Genomic DNA, 12,103 nt, shown 5'->3' on the forward strand with positions numbered 1-12,103 from the left:
CATGAACAGCAGGTTGCCATTATCCCTCAAGAGAAAAGTATATAATAGCTGTGTCTTACCAGTACTCACCTACGGGGCAGAAACCTGGAGGCTTACGAAAAGAATTCTACTCAAATTGAGGACGACGCAACGAGCTATGGAAAGAAGAATGATAGGTGTAACGTTAAGAGATAAGAAAAGAGCAGATTGGGTGAGGGAACAAACGCAAGTTAATGACGTCTTACTTGAAATCAAGAAAAAGAAATGGGCATGGGCAGGACATGTAATGAGGAGGGAAGATAACCGATGGTCATTAAGGGTTATGGACTGGATCCCAAGGGAAGGGAAGCGAAGCAGGGGGCGACAGAAAGTTAGGTGGGCGGATGAGGTTAAGAAGTTTGCAGGGACGGCATGGCCACAATTAGTACATGACCGGGGCTGTTGGAGAAGTTTGGGAGAGGCCTTTGCCCTGCAGTGGGCGTAACCAGGCTGATGATGATGATGATGATGATGATATTCATTGTACAGCACAGGAACCACTGCTGCTGCGGTGACCGTAAGCGTGTATGATTGTGTGTGCGTCTATCCGCTTTCTCTCTCTCTCTCTCTCTCTCTCTCTCTATATATATATATATATATATATATATATATATATATATATATATATATAAACGAGCAGAGAGGGGGTTAACCGAGGGTCCCGAGTTTTGTTAGTCATATCGTGAGAAGCCAACAAGCCAAGTCACACATATTGTTTATATATATATATATATATATCGCTCTATTTAACTCGCTACATCCCCCCTCCCCGTTCCTCAGTGTACAATAGCAAAGCGGAGTCTCAGTTCTGGTCAACCTCCCAGCTTTTCTCCTTTCTAGCGTAGTTCCATTCAAACAGTCTCGAGTAAGCTTTCTTAGCTTCTTCCTGGAAACTCGTGCGTGTTATGGGTAAAAAATCTGAAACATTTACTGAGTTTAACTGAAATCGAACAGCCATAAATGTTTAAACTGCACTTCTTGCCTTTACAGTTTATCACTCGTGCGTTTACTTTTACACGGCAGGTTCTCGTACGCCAACATTCACAAACGATCTCTAAAGTTTTACGAAGAGAGCAGCGCTTCTTCGAAACAGTGAGAAAATCTGTTATGGTGATGAACAAAGGCAAATAAATCAGGCTCGCTCGACACTAGAACGAAGGTGCTCAAATCGTTCAGTGATTCTAAAACATCGAGAAAGGTGACAGTGTTACCAGTGAGGCATCCGTGGGTATCGAGGGAAGTAGGGAGGGGAAGCTTGACGTGATGATGCTGTGCCGCAGTTATGCCGAAAAAGAGGCTGTCACGGCTGAAGTGCGAGGGATATTAGTGCGCTGCGTTTTGTTTGAGTGGTTGGCAATGCACATCTGTCACCCCCGTATTGCATCCGGTGCACGTTGCCTCGTGTGGACATTGAGCAGAATGATCGCCTTCTGACGGACGTGGATGAACGAGTTGCGAACTGTGCGCCTCGAAGTACTTCATGCCATGTTTTATTTCCAACTATGAGATATCTTTTTTTAGTTATTTTTTAGCTATTTTTAGTTAGTTATTTTTTTGCCGCCCTCCTTTGTTTTCGCAGTATAAAAGTATCGACCATCCAACGCAACGGAAAATTCGGAAGCTCCCAATGGTAACACGGACGAGTTCCATAGCAACAGGTATGTGCGAGTGACGGCGGAAATTCGTAAACTTGTTCACTGGAACCATGTTCTTTCTTGCCTGTGCTTTTGGTAAGTTGGAACCCAATTGAAAGTGAACGTCAGACAGAAGCTCACGAAAAATATGAGAAGCGTTCTACACCACATTACGCGTGAACATATGCAAAATTCAAACGGATGAACTCAGACAAACCCTGGATATTCGTACATGCGTACGACGCTTGTATGGCAACCGTGTGATTTCAAGGTCTTTTTTTTCATTCCTTTTCTTTATCGAATTGTGTGCGCTTATCGAAGCTATACTTTGGTTTAAGGGACACCAAGCTGAAATACTAAATCAATTCAGACGCGTACAGTATTCTTTTCAAACAGCGTTTAGCATATTTCACCTGATTAGTACCGCTCACCTTCATCAGTGGCGCCACTTGTTCCGTTCAAAGCTGCAGCGCACATGGCCCATGCTTGAGTGAGCTAACGGCTGTGGTACAGCGGCGAGAAATTTTAATACGGTGGCGACATCAGCACTCAACTTTCTCGCCTTGTCTGAATGTTTCCCTCCCCTTCCTTGTTCCCCCGGTGCAGGGCAGCCAACAGAGCTCAGTCGTGGTTAACCTACCTGCCTTTCATCCATCATTCTTGCTCTCTTTGAAAGTGAATAATTAACTGAATCATGCACCGTTCCTTACTGGTGAGTATAGCTCGGAAAACAAGTGTCGCTGAGCACCGCTTATGTTATGTTTTCCGCGGCTTTGTGCAAAACAATATCACAACTGTTACAATTCGCATAAAACAACTGGATCTTAGCTCACGCATGTGGCAGAACGTGCAATAACATTATAAGAGCTCGCCATTTTCCATACTAACTGCATTTTGCCGTGACGAGCACGCACTGCAGCAACCGGGCCGTTCTTTGTCCCAGCACGACGACCCTTGCTTGGCAGCGCTCTGTGGTCACCGAGGTCCTTGCGTTCTGAATGTGAAGTGATTCAGCGCTCGCGGCCTAAAGCATAGGCTCGCAGCATCCTCCGTGTCACGTACTCGTTGATCGTTGTTTTTTTTTCCCGCGTCTTCATTTTCTTTTATCTCATCTTTGTAGTCCCCGTCTCTCTTCCCCCAGCGTAGGACAGCCAAACAACCATTTTTCTGGGCAACATCCCTGACCTCTCTCTCTTTCTCACTTGTCTGACGCGAACAGCTCGAATGTGGAGATAACCGCGATAATGGCTGGGAAAGATGGCAGAAGACACGAAGCGGGAACGATCACGGACAGCCACTGACCGCAGTACACTTCTAGTATACGGCGTGTAATTCCTTTTTTTTTGTTCTCTTCTCTCTCATAACAGGTATTTTTTCCTTGGTTTCCATATTGTTAACCTTTTTTTTAAAGAACTCGAAAGCCTTTTTTTAACTTTTTAACCTCCGAGATCCCACTGATTCCTGTTTCCTCTCTCTCTCTCTCTCTCTCTGCTCCCGTTCGGTGATGGAAGGAACTTCCAATTTCGACAAATTGAAAGGGAAAGGGCGTGAGCCGCCGGAGCGGCCGGATTGAAAGGGGAAAACAAAAAGAAGTGCGCACGATTTCTCGGCGTAGAGAACGAAATGCGGTGCACCGGCACCACCAGCCCGTGAGACCCACGCAGCGTCGGTTTTGCTCCCCCGGGGTGCAGCAGAGGCGACACGCAGCGAGGGAATAAGGGCAGCATCGGAAATGCGCATCGAGCGTTCCGTCGCGTCGCATCCCTGGATAACGCGCGCGCGTTCTGCGTGCCAGCCTCTGGAAGACAGCCTCGTTTCTTTTTACTATTTGTACTCGCTTTCAGCTTTTGAAAAAAATATATAGGTGACGGCACATTGCTAGACGGCACTTATGATTGGGTCCCCGGCCCCGTTATTCGCTTTGCTCGTGGTTTCTCTTGCGTTTCGACGCAATAGCACATTGTGCCCCGCTACGTCTAGACGTTTTTATTCTATTCATGCAGGAGCACGGGCGCACAGAAGACACGAAAGATACGTATGCGATACGGATTAGAAAAAAAAAGAAAGAAAAGAGAAGTGAACGTCAGAGCAAATAACCACCACGGATTCCTCGTGCGCAAACCGTATTATGTTCAGTGGCGAGCATTGAGTGCTGGCGAATTTGTATAGACCAGTTTTGTCGGTGCATGAAAGAGAGTAACTTTGTTTCCGCTCGTTCCTTTTTTGCAAGAATGCCTCTCTCTCTCTCTTTCTCTCTCACACACACACACAGACACACACACACACACACACACACACACAATATTTTCGCCCCTTGCGTTTCTATTCGACGCTTCATTTCTTGCCTTTTGGAGCACGGTGCGAGGGTGGCTTCCGACGCTGTTGGTCTGCCCGAGTTTGCTTTGATTTCCTGTAGTACCTTAGGCACGCGAGTGCGTGTCAGCGCAATGACGGTGACCTTATATGAGGCGCAACAATGTCTAAAGTGGCTACGCATGCTAACCTATATCTACGCATGACTCACTCTACATTTCGCTTACACGAAAACGCAATCAGGAAAATTGGGTCCCTCCGGTGGGGCGGGCTATACTTCGAGTGAACAGCATAACAATATTTTTGTGTCCAGAAAGAGCGCAGTGGTAACACTGCACTCTCGCGCTGTAGGAGCAGACGTTTGGTGAGTGCGCACAAATAACGATGTTCCATTTTCTTCTTCTTTTTACTGACGTGGGAGATTTCAAAGCGTCAGAGTTTCGCTAGGCTACTGTCACTTGCCGCTTTCGATATGTTAATAGATGAGAGAAAAGCCGTTGGTTTGCGAACACCCCACCTTATTCGATAAAATGTTAACGCCATCATTCACGTTCTCTCACGTTGCCGTGCCTGCTGGCACACAACAACATACAGGCACCGAGGAAGCCTCGAATGAAAAGCCGTTTTTAAAGCAAACAGGGCAGTGACGGCACCAACACTGGCATAGAGTTCTGTATCACAAAAATTGAGGAGCCATTCCACTCTGCGAAGGTGGATGAGCGGCGAAGCTATAAGACAGGGTTTTACAAGGGCACATGTATTTATTTTGATCATTTGGTACTCGCACTAGGGCCGGGATCGACCCACGTTTTTTGGACACTGTTGAAGCTTGGGCAAGTTGGTGTGACATTCTTTTGTAACAGCTCAGAGGGCTAGGACGAGACAAGAGAGCATATACAGCACAGTATATGTCCACTCGTCTCTTCCTTTGCACTGTTGAAAAAGAAACTACGTTTTCGGCCACGGACACCACAGATGCATGGAGGGGGGGGGGGATATGCAGCTTCGCTATAAAACTTTGGCCAAACAGCGTTTAGTGCAGTCGCAGGTTGGACGGAGATATTTCACCTTCCGCAGCGCTTTCATCCCTAGGCTTGCAACCGCCCTCAGATCACTGACGGACGGAATCGCTCAAGTCTCTGCGTTGCATTATTAACTCCTCTTGCCGGATTTCATCAGCTAATTATGTAACTCCTGCTAAACCATTCCATACTAAATGTTACCATCACCTAATTATCGCGCCCTATTTTGCCCATACAGACACTCTTAAATACAGTTTCTTTCCCCGTGTTATTGAATATTGGAATTCTTTGCCTGGTGATACCCGTTTTCTACCTTTAAGCTTATCTTTAGCGACCATTGAATAGGTAGTTATTTTCATTGAGTCTGTATTGTCCGCATTGTCTTTGTTATTTGTCATTATTATGCTTTTCATACCCTCTCCTGCAATAGCCCAATAGGGCTGTAGTATGCACAAATAAAGTAAATAAATGGTACAATAAAAGAAGCACTCGGTAAAATGTAAAATTAATAAAGTTGGGCTACAATCCAGGCTGTAAGGTGGTGGGAAAGCGAAGCTGTAGCATCACCTGATCTAACAGAACAACGCGACGTAGCCTGGCCTGCGCACGACGCCGTTGTGCATTGACGTTGGTGTTCCCGTCGCCGCTCATCGTGTCAACGCTGCTCTTCCGGAGTCCTTACCATGCGTGACCTCTCCATAGCGCTATCACCACACAAATGAAATCAATTGCTAGGTGGGTTCTTCTGTTACATATGAAAATTTAGTGACGTCACTTCCCGTTTCGTACACTACAGTTGCCGCTTTCCGGCAACTGCAGCTTATGGAACCGTAATCTTTACCGGGAAGCGCTTGCGACGAAAGCTATGCGCGAAGGCGAGATTTCTGGTTCTCTGATTTCTTCCCCACGCACGGCCGCTGCCACGAATGCGTGGAAGCACGCTCCACGTAGTGGTTCTACAAGGAACCCAGCGCCCGCGTGCCTCCCGCTGTGAATGATTGAGTTTTGTGGGTGCGGATACGAATAAATCCCGGGATCCTAGTCACACACCGCTTCGCTGTAGGAGACTGAAGGGTTGATGTTTGCAGGTCTCTTTGTTTACAATGGACAACGAGAGGCAGTTGCGCTTAAGTGAAGAACGGGTTTAGTGGTGCAGTGTGCGCTCACAAATGTCTGCTAGATTACCACGTGTCCACGTTTACAATAGAAAGTTTAAGTTATTAGGCTACCTAAAGTTAGGAGCATGCAAACTTGCGGGCGTGCAAAAAAACAAAGAAAGCTCAAGGAGGTATACAGAAGAACGCAAGCAAGGCTGTCGCATTTTTCGAATGCAAAGAGGCTTGAGTGCATCTTGATTGTTTTGAGTGCGTCTTGAGCGCTTGAGTGCGTCCCTAACGTTTTGTATTTTTATATTTACATTTCGACGAGTGTTTGCATTAATTTCTACTCACCTACCAAAGGCGTCAAAAGTTGCCTAGTATCGTTCATTTATGAGAACAATCACTGTTTCTTTTTTAACAAATACACTGTCAACCAGCGTCCGCCAACCTTTGTCACAATGGCATCAACAGAGGCAGAGTTGTCGCAATGGCCGTAACAGGAGCAGAGTTGTTTGTCACATAGGCCGTAACGGGAATCGAGTTGTGCGAATGCTGGAAGTTTGGCAGCAGTGCTCGCAGGATTCACGTCAATAACAAGGATTCTCTGTACGCAGCTCATCACATTGCTGGGATCTTTATCGCCGCGCGATGCAACGGGTACCACCGAGTGGAGCACTGCACGGACAGCCTAAGCGATACAGATAGTGTCGACACGCGACGCAGTCCTACCAAATCGACACGTGGCTTGGTGCTGCGGAACGGGAGCGCCTGCGCTGAGGACGGCATTCTAGGCCACGGACAATATATAAGCCGGGATCATTCTGCTGTGACCAAAGTTTGGCAGCAGTGCTCACAGGATTCATGTCAATAACAAGCATTCTCTGTGCGCTGGTGAAGATTCATTCTTTCATCTTAATTATACCGTTGCTAGCAGTGCTGCCAAACACCATTGATCCCTTTTGTGTCTCGTTATTGCTGTTTTGTTGAAAGATGACTAAGGAGCTAGAAGTGTTTCAGCGAGAAATACGGACGGAACTTCGCGACTTTAAGAAAAGTGTGGACTATTGCAGTTCAGTCTGTGATGACATTAAGCCGCTAACGGAAGCGATAAAGTCCTTGCGAAAAGAATTCCCAGAAGCACGGAAAGCTAACGATATTCTCGTGATGGAAACAAAGAAATTGCGCATGAAAGTTGAAGACTTGGAGGCGTATACCAGAGCAAGCAACCTTGAAATCAAGGGTGTGCCTAATCAAGGTGATCCTTCTGAAGTAGTCCAGAAAATTTGCGCGGCAGTTGGGGAACCCATCACTTCCACAGATATTGATATTTGTCACAAAATAGGAACTAAGCACCCCGAGGTGAAGAATATCATTGTACGCTTTGTTCACCGAGAAAAGCGAAATGTTATTTTCACTAAAGCCAAGAGAGCGCGTCTTTCTGCTAACCGAATTGGCTTCCAGTCCACCGATACTATATTTGTTCATGAAAACCTAACTCAGCTTGGTAAACAACTTCTAGGTGCTGCTATAGCTAAGAAGCGTGATGTTGGATGGAAGTACGTATGGGCAAATAATAACGAAGTTCTTTTCAGGAAAACAGAATCATCGGAGGTGCTGCGAATCGCTGAACGCAATGATTTGGACCAAATGTGTCACTAAGTATCCAACGGACACTTTTAAATGGCTCAATCTGCTACGAAATGGCTCTATTTCACAGTTGTCATTACTATGATGCAGACAGTTTTAACAAAGCGGCCGAACATATTGGAAAGCATTTCTGTGCTTTTCATCTAAATGTGCGCAGTATTAAAAACAAAATTGCTGATCTCAGCACGTTCCTTGATTCCTTAGCTATAAAATTTGATATTATACTGCTTTCCGAAAGATGGCTCACTCCGAATGACACTCCTTCACAATTAGACTATTACACATACAATGGTGTTACCAGGACTACCGATCGTGGGGGAGGATTAGCCTTGTATGTGAAAGATTGTCTTACGCACGACGTCATCGGTGAGCTAACGTTCGTGACCCCTAGCCTCGAGTGTATTACAATACGATTACCAAATATTGCAGTTACTGCAGAGTATCGGCCATCCGCGAGCAGAAAGTCTGAATTTCTTGATACCTTTGAAAGCCTTATATGTAAGTTAAACTTATATATAAGGGTGGGTGACATAAATGTCAACATGATAAGCGATGACGCAGCCACCGTGCAGCTTGAAACTATTCTGTCCACATATCATTGTTCGAATACCATTAGGCTGCCCAGCCGAATCACTGATCATAGCGCCACACTGCTGGACGTTTGCATCACAAACGCGCCAACAAATAAGATTGTTTCAGGCCTATTTTCACTCGACCGCAGAGACCACTTACCAGACCTCGCTCTTTTCTCTACTACACCTAACAAACCTAACTACACCGACAAGACAACGTATCGAGTCATAAACCAGCTCACACTTGAGAAATTTCGCTCGGAACTAGCGCTTACGAACTGGTCTTTCGTATACGCTGAACAGGATTCTGATCGCGCATATAGCGTTTTCTTTCGCTACCTCAAAACATTTACAACAGCAATTTTCACATCGTATCGCACACATTAAACAAAAAGAAAATTCGAGAGCCATGGATCAACACCAGCCTCCACAAAAAAATCAAAATCAAAAACAAAATGTATCATAAGTTTGTTCAAACACGTGACCTAGCCGCTCTAAAAGAATTCAGAACGTATCGCAATAAACTAAATACCGACATACGAAAAGCTAAGAAGATATACTATGAATGCCTGTTCGCCAACATTTATAATGATCCTCGCAAACTACGGAATGATGTTAATAATCTGGGACAATTTGCGGAAAACAAAACACGCTTCAACGTCAAAGCCCTCTCCCAAGACATGAGCGAAGATGCAGCTATTATAGCTTTGAATGAATATTTTGCCCACTCCCACGACTATTTGCCGCCTTCACAACAGAGTACGTGGGAAAGAATCTGCCGTAGAGTAAGACAGCCTAACACAATTAGTTTAGCCCCAGTGACACCGTTTGAGGTAATAAACTCGATAAATATACTACGTGACAATGTCGCAACAGGTTCTGATGAATTAAGTGCGGCGCCTATGAAGTATGTTGCGGATCTCATCTCAGAGCACCTGGCTCATATCATTAATTGTATGTTCATTTCTGGACTTTTCCCTTCCGATCTGAATCTTGCACGTGTATGCCCTGCGCATAAAGGCGCTGCTCTAAATGACATTTCGAATTACAGGCAAATCTCTGTTTTGCCTGTTCTATCGAAGGTGTTTGAATCTGCCACAAATTGCAGACTAAGGAACTTTCTTAGTATGTATAACATAATAAACAATGCTCAGTACGGATTCCATAAAGGCAAGTCCACTGAATTAGCTCTCTTAAACGTAAAAGAAGAGATACTAAACAATTTCGAAAAAAAGACTGTATACAGGTGGATTGTTTCTTGATCTGAAAAATACTTTTGATAGTCTAAAACATGATATTCTAGAAAAAATAGAAAAAATAATTATTCGACTACGGAATACGCGGTGTTGCTCTTCAACTTATTAAAAACTAGTTATTTGCCAGAAAACAATATGTTAAAGTCGGAAGCTTAACGTCAGCAGAAATTGAACTTAAGCAAGGCGTTCCACAAGGTTCGACGTTAGGACCCTTATCATTCATAGTTTATATTAATGATATCTGTAATATCCCTTACACAGAAAAACTAGTTATGTATGCTGATGATACGAATGTCTTTTTTTTTTTAGTGCTGATTCAATGAAAAGTCTCCAAGTTACTGTAACGATCTATTTAAGACATTTGGAAGTGTGGCTAAATGAAAACAAACTTGCATTAAATGCACGTAACACAAAATACGTTATTTTTAGGCCTACGAACAAGCCACGTATTAATCTGAAATTCTAATTTTAAGGAACAAAGTTAGAGTGCGTTCGCAAGCAAAAATTTCTTGGTGTTTGGTTCGAGGAAAACATGTCGTGGAATACCCATGCGTCAAGGCTTGCTTCTGAATTGGGCGAAACCGTAGACTGTCTGCGCAGGTTATCAAACCTAGTTCCATTATGGCTAAAGAAAGCTATATATTACGGCCACTTCTACTCTCGCTTGTCTTACTGCGCGCTAGTATGGGCAAAAGACGTCTGTTCACAACCTAAACAGAATCGAGGTGTTGCAGAAAAAGGTTCTCAGAATATTTCAAAATTTTAATGGGCACCCTCGCGAACTACGTACTCGTCAGCTGTTCATAAAGCACGGTATTACTAGAGCAAGCGATATTTATACATATAAACTACTACTTTATACAAAGAAAAACAAGCTTTATGAGCATTCATTTGATAGCTCCCCCCGATACTCTCTCCGAAATGAATCCATACCAGTTCCTTTTTCCCGTACAAGCTACGGAGAATGTCTTCTTCAATACCAGATACCAGCAATACTGAACAAATTCTTAACTTGTACCGAATTCGAACTACCAGAATATAAATTCAAGAAACATGTGCGAAATATGCTTTTAAACATCTAAGAACCACTCGAACAACATCTTTCTTTTGCTACCTTTATATATATTTCATTTTGATGTATAAAATTATTTTTTGCCTTTGCACAAGTGTTTGTGATTGCACAAGATTTTGTGACATCTGTATTATATGCAATTATGTTGCGCACTGAAAGTGTTGCGTTGCGTGAATTATATTTCATGCCTACATTTTTGTACAGCGTTTCAGATGATTATTTTTGCAATCTGCCTGCTGCTATTTAATGGGTCCTTGGGCACTATCAAGATGTTTGCGACATCTTTTCGACCAAGAACCTCCGACTCGGTGTTGGAAATAAACTTCACTTAATAATAATATTTCGGGTTTTACGTGCCAAAACCACTTTCTGATTATGAGGCACGCCGTAGTGGAGGACTCCGGAAATTTTGACCACATGGGGTTCTTTAACGTGCGCCTAAATCTAAGCACACGGGTGTTTTCGCATTTCGCCCCCATCGAAACGCGGCCGCCGTGGCCGGGATTAATAAACTTCACTTGACTTGACTTGTAATAAAGTTCATTCCAATCGTTTCAAAAAAAAAAGCAGCAAACATCTGTGCTTGAAACTTTGCACACGCACACGGGGGAAATTCCAAAACTAGAGTCAACTGTTCAAATTATTGTTACGGATCGACTGTGCACCAGAACGAAGCACGCGCTCCACAGCGCGAAGACTGCAATGGTGTGGGAAATTTGAGCACTTTGGAAGCATACTTGCACACTTCCGCGTACTTGCGCACTTTGGAAGCTTGCCAATGGTGCGGGAACCATTCGCCCATGTTGCCTTATCAATCGTGCCGTTCTCAGTAATTAGTGTAAAAATATAACTCTCACCTACCTCTCGTCCCGGTGCCAGCACCTATACAGAAGTGATAACTCGGTAGCTTTAACTGCACGTAGATTGCACGTTCACGGGCGCCCCTGGAACAAGGGCGACACGGCGTGACGTGCGGAGGCGGTGACAAAGGTGAACGCACGAGAGAGATCAAGCAAGGAAAGTGCGTAGTTGACTACCGTGCGCGCGGAGTTCAGCGGGGAACTAAAAGCGCTTCGTTGTAAAAGAGGTTAAAGCAAGAAGCATGCATGGCACCCTGGACATCTTTGATTGATTGACGCATTCATTCATTAATATCGGAAACTTTCCCAACTTTCGTCGCCGGCAGGGCATCAAAATTTAGATTGCAGCGAGTATAAAGAAATCAGAAAATACGAGCAAACAAGAAGACATAGAACACAAAAACACACATAGACGAGCGCTTGGCGTCTACACGCTTGCATGGAACAGCAGTGCAGCGGGCGCGACAAGACATTCGGCACAACGTGCGCACGTTCCGGGATGAAGAAAGAAAACAAGCAACTGAAGAAAATGGTGAAATATGCAGAGTAATAATCAATCACAAGTGTAGGGAAATGTAAGTGCCTCTGTTTCGAAATCTGCTGCTCTAA

General features: G+C 44.4%; 1 protein-coding gene across 6 annotated transcripts in view; it reads right to left on the reverse strand.

Moving 5' to 3' along the window:
* The window catches only part of LOC135899458 (muscle calcium channel subunit alpha-1-like), a 934,514-nt gene that overhangs the window by 253,445 nt on the left and 668,966 nt on the right, over nucleotides 1-12,103 (reverse strand). The gene's annotated exons all lie outside the window — the stretch shown is intronic.

Source organism: Dermacentor albipictus, chromosome 6, assembly GCF_038994185.2.
Source record: "Dermacentor albipictus isolate Rhodes 1998 colony chromosome 6, USDA_Dalb.pri_finalv2, whole genome shotgun sequence".
In the NCBI taxonomy this organism is placed as follows: Eukaryota; Metazoa; Arthropoda; class Arachnida; order Ixodida; family Ixodidae; genus Dermacentor; species Dermacentor albipictus.